We start from the raw sequence: 12953 nt of genomic DNA on the forward strand, positions 1-12953 counted from the left end.
TATGTCACTAGGTCGACGCGTGCACGGCAAGAGGGGCATGCTGAGAACCGTACTAGCTCCCGGGTGATGCAAGACAAATGGAAAGAATGTCCACATCCCAGGGCATATCCACACTAGTAGTGTCAATGTCCTCGATACATAAAGCGCAGCACGCATCACGTAGGAAGGGTGGTGCATCCTGAGGGAGAGGTCATCGAAAAACCTCTGTAAACAGGCCGTGGATATAAAGGTAGGTAAGGCACTATCACGTTCGAGGATCTGTGAAACTCTCGAACATGCAGCATCAACTGCTCTGCCCTATGCTGGGCAATCCGCTCCATAATCTGGTGATGCTGTGCCTCAGCTCTAGAGCTCTCTACCTCGGTCCGAGCCTACGCAAAAAAGTAAAGCATAAAAATAATTGATTAGTCTCTCTCATTAGGTATTACTTAAAGAAATTTATAACTTAGGACCTTAATTATAACTCTTTTACGTGCAAGAGAAACCTACCTGCTGGTTGTCGGACTCTCTCAGATGCTTTGCCTCTGCAGTAGCTGCCTCTGTCGTCTGTAATGCAGCTCTAAGGTGGTCAATCTCTGCTCTCGCCTCTACCAACTCCTGAGTGAGTCTCTCAGTGGTAGGTGTGGGACCCTACGTGACACAATCAACCATGCCGCTCATGTAAAAATATAGAAAAGTACATATAAACATGTAAATAAATGACTAAAAAAACTTATGAAGTAATAAATATGTAAATACCTCGATATCTATCGTCGGTATCGATCGTGAGAATAGGCGCACCACGTGTTGGATGCTCTCCATGGTACTCCGTACGTCGATGCCGTCCTGGGTGCCAAGAGCCTCTACTGTCGACATAGGCACAAATGAAGGATCTGTAGGAGCTACACAAAGGGCTGGTGGAGGCCGCCTACCCTGGGCCTGGAGACGGCCTCAGCCAGCACCACCACCCGCGGCCGATGGCTAGTGTAATCCACCTCCTCCCCTAAGACAAACTCCGCATATAATTGCTTTGCGAAGTATATGGGAATCTGACGGTTGTTCGGCATCCTCCCATATGCGGCAACATATCGACTATAGATATGTGCCGCCATACGAGGATGCGAATACCGCGAAATAGTAAGGGGCTTGCCCGCCCCAGGCCTCATCCCACGACTATCGAGGAAAAGATCTAAGTAGGCTCCATCCCTAATCGGACCAAGATCACAGACCTGACGATATGTCAGGCCATGTGACACAGGAGCAGTGCGATGGTGGGCTATCCACTCATCTACATAAACAATATCGTGAAGGCTACGAAGGGACGAATGCATCGCCTCCAAGTCTGCCACGATATGTAATGTAGATGGTGTGTCTCTAGCACTCCTACGGATAGCTGCTAACTCGCGATCTATCTCCGCGAGCTATGAGGTCCATAATAGATGAGCGGCCCTCCTCGTGGCCCTCCTCGTGTGACTCCATGCTAAAACCTAAGCCTAACACAAAGGTCCAATGTGAAGGGTCCAATTTGAAGGGTCTAATGCTTAGTGCTAAGTAGCACTAATGAAGCTATAAAACAATGCTAATGGGCCCACTACCAAATCAAGAGAGCAAGGAGAGTGAAAACGACTTCTGACAATGAGGCAAAAAAAAGTTTTCCGGTATTATAACCTCGATCAAGGTTCGATAGCATCATGCAATTTAGGGTTTGCAAGATGTACGCTCTGGATTTTAGGGTTAGTGAAACATACGGCCAAGATACACACTTAATTTTAGGGTTGGTGAAGGATCGATGGGCTGAGATTTGATATTACTATCTCGTTCGAGGTACATGGACGGCTTTGATTTTAAGTCATTACCACGACCAAGGTATGTCGACGGTCGAGATTCATTATATACCTCGATCGAGATATTTAAACGGCTGAGATCACATCTTCCAACGTACCTGAATGGACGATGGAGATTGGGTCTCTGTAACTCGAACGAGATATTTGGACGGTGGAGATTGCATCTACATATCTCGAACGAGATATTTGGACGGTGGAGATTGTATCTCTGTATCTCGAACGAGCTATTTGGACGGTGGAGATTGGATCTCAATATCTTGTTCGAGGTACGTGGACAGTGGAGATTGTATCCCTTTACCTCGAACAATGAATGGTCGCGATTTGATTTTGATTTCTTGTTCGAGATACGCAGATGATGGAGATGTGCTAGTCAAATATGCCTAGGGGGATACAGCGTGGCCCTGATGTGGATCCGAGTGGCATAGATATCTCGATCGAGATAATGTGGCGGCGGTGACATGTAATGGTGACATGGATGATGACTGGAAACCCGGACCTGCTAGCGTGGCATTAGTTGGTATCTCGATCGAGATATGTCGATTTAGGCTTGGGAGACACGTGTCGTGTTCTAATTCACGGCGGCGATATCACGATCGAGGTACTTCGCCCGAGATGCATGGATGTCCCAATTTTAGAGAGAGTGAACGAAAGTGAGTACCCTCATCTTGCAACCTCCCCCCTACGAGATCGAATAGATGATGCGTATTGAGATCTTACTATGGCCAAATAAATCGAAGCCCGAGCTGCCACCCAGTTCACCACTTTTCTCGACTCCCTCAAAGCGCAAACCCTCAAAGAAAAAACCCAAATCACCTTCCTCGACGCCCATCTCAAGTCCCATACTAACCCCTCCCCCGATACTATCCAGATCAACATTGGCATCCTGGCTGACCTTTTCGACAGTCTACAAGATGAGGTGAGCCGTCTCTCTGGAGGAACAGCTCATGGACAAGCTCTGCCTGATCCTCATCGTCGAGTGCAAGAAACTAGCCATCTAGACAAAAGGAGACCCGACTTGGATGATGAAGGCGACACACAATCTGGCATGCCTAGTCGAATGCCTGCTCCTCTCCACTTTGTCGCTCCCCATGTCCCAACTGCTTTGGCCCAACCCCCACCCCCACAAGCATCAACCTCCATTGCCCATGATGACTTCCTCATCAAGATGGACCAGCTGGAGCAAGAGCTCGCATGATGCAAAGCGTATAATGCCAAAATCTTAGGTAAGAAGCTGATCCACGACCTAGCTGAGCCAAGCTGCCCAGAGGCACCAATCAACATGGAGAACCTGCAACTAGCCATGGTACCCTACTTTGGGGGAACCACGTCTAAAGAAGATTCAGTCATGGCTCTCCTGAAGGATCATGCATTGGCCCTCCAGAAGAATTACGAGCGACAAGTTGCATGATCGGATGACTGCCATGAAGATGTCCTACAAAGAACAACACCATCACATAAGAATGACAAGGCTCGCTCACATTGAGGAACTCCAAGCCGAGGTCACTGGGAAGAGGCCAAACACTTAAAGGCAGAAGAACTAGGACACCCACGTAGATATCCATCTCGCCATCACACCGGCATCGAAGAAGCCAAGAATGTCACCCTCTGTGCCAAGAATGTCACCCTCTGTGCCAAACTCGCCTTCGCCGCCAGAACCAAGATCATGGACCTGCAGTGCAAAATGATTGGACTCCACGGTAGCCTCACCCAAATCATCGCCGCGAACTTACCTGAACCCTGTGCCTGGAGGAGGACGGTGGATGCCTGCGAACAGCATGGCCTCAATGCCCAACCTCTTCCCAATCTTGCCCCCAACCTGAAAACCCCAAGCAACCTCCTAGTAATGATGATGATGAGCTCGGAGGAGTCGAAGACTAAAGCTACCTAGCCCGAGAGATGGCTAGCGATGGTGGTCACCTCGGCCAACCCGATGCAGCGAGAGGTCGTTGGCCATATGTTATGGCTCACCCTAACCCTCCTTGAAACACATCCAATAAGAGATTACTTGGTGCCACAACATCTTGAGGATCTTTCCAATGGCCAAGCTTGTAACCCTTGAGGTCTCCAAGATCTACAACTCCTTGAATGAGAAGCAATTCCACCGTATCTCCCATGAGCGTTGTCACATCGCCACATTGCACTAGGTGTAATCGTCTCTCCTGTCACCTCACATCTCCCACACACACTCACTAGCATGCATTAGAGAGAGAGACTAGCAAGAGCAAGACTCTATTACACAATGGGAGAGTTCCTTGTATTATGAGAGATATTCACTTATATACATGGCCATAAGTGTTCACTTAAACTATGGGGTGGCCGATCGGGCACTTTAAGCTCATAAGAGGCCTAATGTTATTACAATAACTAATCTCATAATATATCCATGAAGTACATCATTGGAGACTTCATCCTTACTTACTACCACACACTCTTGAAGAGCGGAATCGCCATAAGTATTACATAGGACCATTATGAGCGCCCATCCAAGTTGTAGATTTGGATACCATTGCTTCATATCTTGAATGTATGACCTTTTGGTGTATCTACCTTGACTCTTTGATATAAGATAATGGTAGTATCTCTTGTTAACCCTAAGAATGGGTTAACATTCCCCCCTTCCTGATGCCGATCGCATCCCATGATCGTGTTGAGACTTTTGTGTGGGGAGAAGTGAGAAGCTTTGTCGATGGATTTGATGTTGAATGATGTTCAATGGTATTTGTTCCTCCGAAAGGAATAAGAAAGTCTAGTTAGTAAATGAAAAGATTAGAGACTAGCGTAACGGGTGGGGGTGGTGGGGTTTTTGTGAGTGATTGCATTTTTATATTTTTGTGAGCCTATTTTTATTGATATTTTTTGGTCACTTTGTTTTTTTTGGCAATCATAAGAAGAGTTACATGGGATTTTTTACTAGTCAGGAAACTAAGAGATGTTAATAATGGGGGAGAAGAGAAGGAAGGATCCGGAGACACATAGACAAAATTATCAGAACAAGATTGTGATTCTCAGTTTCTCATCTAATTCATTGAATCTACATTCTTCATTTGAATAAATTGGCCTTCGATGAAGTCCCTTCTTGTGACAGGATTCTTGCCAAATATTGTTGAGTAGGACGTGTTCTTGTATGCTTCTTCCCATGTGCTTTTTATGCATTCGATGAAGTTCCTTCTTGTGACAGGATTCTTGCCAAATATTGTTGAGTAGGACGTGTTCCTGTATGCTTCTTCCCATGTGCTTTTTATGCTTTTATGTATATAAGTGATCTTATAAAGAAGATATATATAAAGTACAAGAATTGAGTCATATAGACTCTTATTGAGCTGCTCTTGTTGAAGTAGCCACTTGTTGGTGAGTCTTGAAAGAATTACGTCGACTTGGGAGGTTTAGATAGATATCTTCACAAATGAAGGATTATATATCATTGTGTTGTGAAGACTCTAGCTTCATTTGGAGAGGTTTGCAAGGAGAGGTTTGCAATTTGAATTAAAGTTCTACGCAATGGGTTGTACCATTGACCAGGCTTTCGCCCACCAAGGCCCCCCCATCCAGAGATGTACCTGGAAGCTGTCGATGGTAAGGCCTTGGTGCAATTTTCCTCCAGTGCATGAGTATGTATATGTACTCATGGAGCAGCTGCTACATTAACGTAGCCAAAATAATAGTAAGTCATAACCTTAACAAAAATGTAATGGCTATTAAAGATTGTTGGGAGTTGCTTGTGATATTCTACCATTTTTAGGTAGGATATATGTGTGGCTTCCTTATGTGTGTGTGTGTCTCTTTTTTTAATTTTTAATTTTGTTTTGTTTTTTCCTTTTCTTTCTTTTCTCTTCTTCTTCGTCTTCTTTTTCTTTTTTGGCTACCACCTTGCATTGAGCAACAGGTTCTTTTGGCTACTCTCCTTTATGAGAGAATAGGTTCTTAAGTCTACCGAGTAGCTTCTACACTTATGCTTCACGTCTAGAGGGATGAAAAGAGCATTGTGAGTTTGTCTTTGATGCGCTCATAAGTTTCCATTGGCAGACATGGAAATTTATTCTTGAATTTGTGGTTCAAGTGTTGTCAAGGCGGTAGGCAAAGCTTCTGGTTGGTTACCATTGGGGTTGTTTGAACACACAAGCTCTTGTGAGTGGCTTACTTGGCATTTCTTGGGTTTCCATTGTTGTCAAACTTTAGGTGAAGCTATTAGGTTGAAGTCGGTGGTGAGGCTTTTTTCACTTTGTTTGATTTTGGCAACCATACGAAGGTATTACCATCATAATACCTTTGTTGTTGAACAGGCTCCCATCTTTGATGAACATTATAAATTGGTGGTTGATGCCTTTGGTGTTGAGGTTTCTTTCGTTGTGTAGGCTTAGGGGACTTTTTGATGTGCTTGGGAATCCAAGGTTTGGTATTACCTTGGTAGTACCCTTGTTCTTGCAGTAATCATTTTGGTACCCACACTTACTCACTTGTTGGAATTCTTTGAGGAACTCACATAGGCTTTTGTGGACGATGTTGTGGAGTACTTTTATTTTTCCTTGGCCTCTAAGTGCTGTGTTGAGAAAGAGACTTTGATGATTAAGCCACCTAAATTGGATTGGTGCCTTCATAGTAGCCTTGTGCTACAAGTAGCCTTGTGCTACAAGTAGCTTCTTCTCCACCCATATTTTGATACCATTAAGATATCTTTATTTTGGTTGTCATGGTGGAATTTCCTTTTTGAATGAAGTGGAAGGAGTGAGGAACTCCTTCACATCGGTTGGCGCTAATATTGTGGTTGTGAGACTCATGGAAGTTGTTGACGATGAGGCTAGAGTCTCTTGTGGAGTGGCTTTCAAAGATGAGGGTTTTGAGTACCATTTCTGTGGTGAGAGTGGTGGTTGAAGAGGCATGGGATCAGGGGCTTTTCCTTTGCGTTCCTTTTTAGCGATAGATGATTACGCTTGGGGAACTTTTTCAGGAATAACTGCTGATTTGCAAGGTTGTGGTAGGGTTTCTGAAGTTACTCCACAAGGTACTATATATGTTGAAACTTTTGACAGAGTTGAAACTATTGGTTTCATTAATGGTAGTAAGTTTAAAAAATACTATAGACCTCTTATACTGACCTCTTATACTGAAGAATCCTTACGTTTGTGAAGTTACTCCACAAGGTACTATATATGTTGAAACTTTTGACAGAGTTGAAACTATTGGTTTCATTAATGGTAGTAAGTTTAAAAAATACTATAGACCTCTTATACTGAAGAATCCTTACGTGTTTCTCATGACAAGAAAGCCACCAAGGGAAAGGGCCACTCAAAAGAAGACCCGAGACTAAGAGGAGACAAGGAAAGGGCCACTCAAAAGAAGACCCAAGACCAAGAGGAGGCAAGAGAAAGACAAGACAAACATCAACAACGTCGAGAAGAAAACCTTGAACTTGTTGCATGCAAGCCTTTGTGGGAGAGGTTCAAGGGGACACAGAGGAGCACATAGCACCTCTATGAACATCCATTCATTTTCCTAGCCCTTATGGTAAAGTGATTTATAATGCATTACTTGATACAAGGGCTAATCACAATCTAATTTCCTTCAATGCATGGAACTAGTTGTGGGAAAACCCCAACTCGTAAAATAGATACCTCCTTAAAGGATAAAGGTGTCCACGGTAGAAATACCAAAGGTTCTTGGGCTATTACAAATAGAGATATACTGTGATGTAACAAGAAACTCGTGAGAATTCCTAGTTATGCTTGCCAGAACATTACCTAAACTAGTAATACTTGGTCGTATACATGGATGAAGGCTACAGGATGTATGATTGACTGGTTGTTGAGACAGGGTGTCTCTGTGGGTGAAACTACAGTTGAACAATCTACTCTCATAAACCAATGGCAATAATTCTTCTAAGTTCGGATTTGGTGCTCGGAGAGGATATGGTACATAAGGCTATTTTATAGATGTAATGTCAAAGTAAGCTTCTGGCAGGATCCACCTAGTTAGTTCAAATGGTGTTATTTGCATCAACACCTTAACCATTAACTTTGGCTTCAACAATAGATTTCTTGCTCTGATGAATCCTTCATATTCTGTGTAGACAAAGACTCAAGAACAATATCATCATTAAAAGGCTAAAGAGTATCTTGTGGTAGAGTGTGACTAACCCCTTGAGTTGGCCGTGGTGGAGACGGGTGGGGTGCCGACAAGCACGAGTGTTAGTGGGAAATTCTAATTGATGAGAAGGAAGACTAGAGAATATACAATCAGCTTGAGACTTTTCAGGAGGAACACTCGGGTATGGATTTAGTAATTTACTTGCTATAGAGGAAAACATAGGATAAGTTGGAAGAGTAGATGAACTTGAGGTTTCCTCTTGACCCTCTTCGAAACTAGGGGGTGGGTAGGTGGGCTTGTTGAGCTTCATAAACTCTTGTAGTTCCATGATGTCCTCAGGAGATATGTTAGGATATTCAATTATGTATTTTATAGACTACTGTTGTTAGCATGTCTTTTAGATGTTTATGTATATAACGATAAAGTTTAAGAATGCTAAAAGGATGATAGAGGGTAGATTCATAGAGATTTAAGTGTTGATGAGTATTATACACCTCTAGCCACCCATGACTGATTATCCATTGGTAACTTCCAGCTACAACCTTGTAATTGGCCGGTGTATCAGGAATATCATTTGGTACAAATAGGTCTAGTTTATTGACATTATTGTCCAAGATGTCTGAGTGTTGCAACACTCGACACCAACTATGCAAGTTGAGTACAATAGGGTGTAATGGATAGAAGAATACATCTTTGGGATCAGTTAGTACTAGGTCCCCCCAAAAGATACCCATAATAATGGTAGGGTCAGCATCACATTATGTATTTTGTCTAATTAGTGTCAAATATCCTAGGCTTAAGTCTTCAGACAGATGTATTTAATATTGTAGCAAAGAGAGTGTTAGTGTAGACAAAAAGACAGTTAGAGTTTCAGGAGGGGCCCAAAGAGTCACCAGCAATGAACCTATCTCTGAGGCTCGCTCAAGAAGAAGGCATAACTCATCAGTAGGCTCCTGTCTTTCACTTCATTCTTGAATAGCTAGCTGCCGCTCCAATTCATGTATCCTTGAGTCTGTGGTGGTTAGAAGATTTGAAATGGCCGTTTCTCTGACCATTTTGGTTGCATCTAATTCCTGTCTGGCTGAGGCTTCCAACTCTTGAGTCTCTTTAATCTTCTGAAGCCTTTTAACCTTTCATCTGTGTTGCTGCCAATGCTTGGCTGGCTTGGAGTTGCTGGGTAATCTGTAGCATTTCTTATTTGTGGGTATTGACTAGCTTCTCCATCTCCAAAGATTTGGCATTGATTGTCTCATTCATGGCCCTTACTTTCTCTGCACTGGCTTTGTTTGTTTGTTCCCATTCTGTCTGAAGCTGGAGAACTTTGTGATCAGCATCTTTGAGGGGGGCTGTAGTTATAGATGTTAAGTTCTTTTTTAGTTCCTCTTCCTTGGCTTGGAATGTACTTTTGACCTCCTTAAGCTTTTGATGAGCATGGATGCTGGCCTGTTTCTTAGTGTGCACAACTTCTCTTTGAATCATTTCTTTTTCTCTTGGCTGCATCCAGTCTTTCTTTTGGGGGACCTCTATAGGTGTTAAGGTTGCCTCTTCATGTCTTTGGTGCCTTCTTCTTACAATTGCTCTTTTTTTGTGGCTTTCTCTCTGTATCAAACTCAGTTGATGCATGCGGATTTGATATAATGGAATTGCAAAGTGGGGAGAGGTTTTTGAAAATGATTTGTGCTAGGCTAGGAGGGGGGGTTTGTTGATGTATTTTTACTGCTATGCTTACTAGAGTTTCTGATAAACTTAAGCCCTTGGATTCCCTTTGCTCCACTACTTCCTGATAGGAAGCTTTTTCTTGGGCCAGTTTTGCTTCTAGGCATTGCGACTCCTCAGGTACAATACCCCGCATCTTCCTATCAGTTTTCTTTTTTCTACTCTTCTTGAGCTCCTTCATGATTTCCTTTGTGTCTTTTAATAATGCCTGCCCTTCTTGCAACTCTCCAAAGGTGAGTGCTAGTGGTACCTGTGCTGCTTGCTTTTCCTATTCTTCGTGCACTAGATTTGGAGTGGGGAGATGTAATCCATGATTTAGCACCTTGGTACCTTTGACTGGTGCACCTTTAAGTAGTTTTCCATCTCCCTATGAATATACCACGACCAATCATCTTCCTTTTCTTCATGCACCTTGGCAATTTTGTTAAGAGGAACCCTATTGTAAAACAATCAACTGGTTTTACCTGCATAATGAGAGACATGGCTCTACAAGCTTTCTCTCTCACCTCATTGCTGATATTTTCATATTCAACCCCATTGGAATTGTAAGAGCTTTTCTTCAGCATTGCATCCAAAGGCATCTTTTTGAAGATGTGAGAGTGGATCTTTATTGGTGGTGGTAACTGTAAGGCTTCCCGGATCAAATCCTCTGCTGAGAGTAGGACTTGTTCTGTGGTTCCATCAGCTTTGGTAACATTCCCTCTCTTAGTGGTCTTGTCATATGACTTTAGATACTATGCACACAATTCTTTATTGATGGGATGGGGGAGACACTCTGCCATTCATCCCAGGCCTACCTTCTCTAGCTTGTCCTTGACTTTGGATTCTTCCAAGATCTGCAAACATTCTGGGCTATGGTATTATAGATCTATCTTCCCATGGGTAGTATGGACGTCCTTGTTAATGATTGATCCATGGAACATCTGTGCATATTGTCCCAAATAGCTCAGTTTTGGGCCACGTGATGGTCTCTTCTTCCTACTTTTAGGTGACCCAGTCGCACTAGCTTGTGTGATTGCCGGAGTCTCCTCGACTTTCCGGTTTAGAGCTAGCGGAGGTCAACATTTGTAATAATGATAAGAAAGTCAGTCATACTAACTAGTGAGAGCATGTGGTTGTTGCCTCCTTTTTTTTGTGGCCGCCGTATGTGTGTGTGTTATATTCGATGAGAAGGGTGTTAGTGGGGTGAGCAATTAACAAGGTACAAGTATACAAGCGGGAAGCTGCAAACTGTGAGAGTGCAGGAATTTTCCCGTGAGATAGCACGGTTTGAAACCCGTGAGATGGTTCAGCTACATGAGTCACTTAGTCCATGAGATGGTTAAAACCGTGAGATGGTTAAAACTATGAGAAGGTTCAGCAGTGAGGTAGTTAGTCCATGAGATGATTAAAACCGTGAGAAGGTTCAACTGTGAGGCAGTTAGTCCATGAAATGGTTAAAACTATGAGGTAGTTAGTTTGTGAGATGGTTAAAACTGTGAGAAGGTTAAAACCGTGAGAAGGTTAAAACCATGAGATGGTAGGGTTCGAAACCCGTGACATTGCAGGTTTTTTGACTCGTGAAGGTGTAGGTTTTTGGACCCGTGAAAGTGCAAGTTTTGTGATTTTTCATCATATTTGAGAGTTAAATTGCGAGTGATTATTTTATGTCTTGTGTGTAGAATACAAGATCATACGCACGCATGTAGCAATCACAGTTTGGATCATTTACAAGATTTAATCATGACATGCAATTTGCAATACTTTTAAAAGAAAGAAAGAAACAAAAAGAAGAACACAAAGGTAAGGCACAAGCTCCCATCTCAACCCAAAGTTGCCAAATATGCGGGCAGATAAGCACTTAGGAATTAAGAGTGATTAGTGGCAATGCACGACGATGCACACGTTGAAGACTTGCAAAAGTAGAATGCACAAAAAAGGGACAAAATTCGATTTTATGGCACGGTCGTAGGCTTGGGCGGCTCTCTTAATGAAGTATGCCACGTGGCATTCCATGATTAGCCGAGAGAAGGTGACTGTTTCATGCCGTGAAGTAGCAAGACAGTTCACAACGTGAACCATTCAGAACCTGTTCATGGCATGAACCATTTTGGATTGTTTCATGGCCGTGAGTTGTTTTTATTGAGTGCATGCAAGGTTGATACCCTATGTTCCTTTCATGCTTAAACACTCAATCATGCAGTCAAAAGTTGGTTGAATACACATGAAGTGAATTATCATGTTTCATAGCATGAAGATTAAACATTTTTACCTTGTATCCATTTTTGAGTAATGGATACCTTTGTACTTCTTTTTTGTTTATTGCCACGGAAACCAAGGTGGTACTTTGGCACTTGTGGGTATTTGTTGTTGCAATCATTTTAGCTCCATGTGAGAGTGCTTGATCTTTCCCTCCATCCAACTGAAGAGTGCCTCTATTGAATCTTGTTGATTGGGATTTGTCTCCTTCACATTTGGTTGCACTTTTTCTCTTCTTTTCTCCTTAACTTTGTCTAGCTCTTTTATTTTGGTGGGTGCAGTTGGCAGTAGTGCTACCTTCAATTCACTTTGTTGAATCGGCTTCTTCCTCCAAACTAATTTTTGTACTTTCCTAGCATTTGTTTTAGTTGGGAATTGGTCTTGGTTGTTGCTCTTATTATCCCTCCTTGTGTTTCTGAAGGTATTTGCAATACTGAACTTTGGGTGGGGTTTTGGCACCCATATTGTTGTATTGCCTTGGTAACAGCCTTGTGTAGCTAGCAAATCCCTTCGAATCCATTGCTTTTGAGTGGCTTGTGGATGGTGGCTTTGTTTGGAATACTGCTGTCTAACATTGGAAGGCCATCTTTGTCCCTTGTCTATAGCTCAAACTTTTTTCCCTGATTCCTCAATTACTCCTTTTACATCACAGTATATATGGGCTTGGAGTTGATTCTTAGGCACCCACTGCTGAATTACTGGTGGTGACTTTGGCTGTTTTTTGCGTAGGGACTATGGGGTTGATGCTTTCTCTGGTACGTGAGCTACTTTCTTTGGCATTGGTGTTTCTATACCATCAATCATAGCCTGCTTCTCCTTGTTTATTGGGCTCCATAAGGGCACGTTAATGATATTGTTTCCCTTGTCAAGTTGTGCAACCCTCTTTTTCCACTGGTTATTACAATTACTGGCACAAATCTAGGATTGTCCAAGGATCATTTCTTCCTCCATAGATCCTGCAGGCATAACAAACACCTTTCCAACCAAGGGATTATTTTTTATGGAAATATTTACACTTAGAAATCCCACAGCTTTGGTAGTTAACAAGTGCACACTTCGTACTTGTGCATTGGTGGCCTCAAGGTGTGGTTTGTC

This window comes from Cibotium barometz, chromosome 23 (assembly GCF_041138505.1).
Source record: "Cibotium barometz isolate CiBa-2024 chromosome 23, ASM4113850v1, whole genome shotgun sequence".
NCBI classification, from domain to species: domain Eukaryota; kingdom Viridiplantae; phylum Streptophyta; class Polypodiopsida; order Cyatheales; family Cibotiaceae; genus Cibotium; species Cibotium barometz.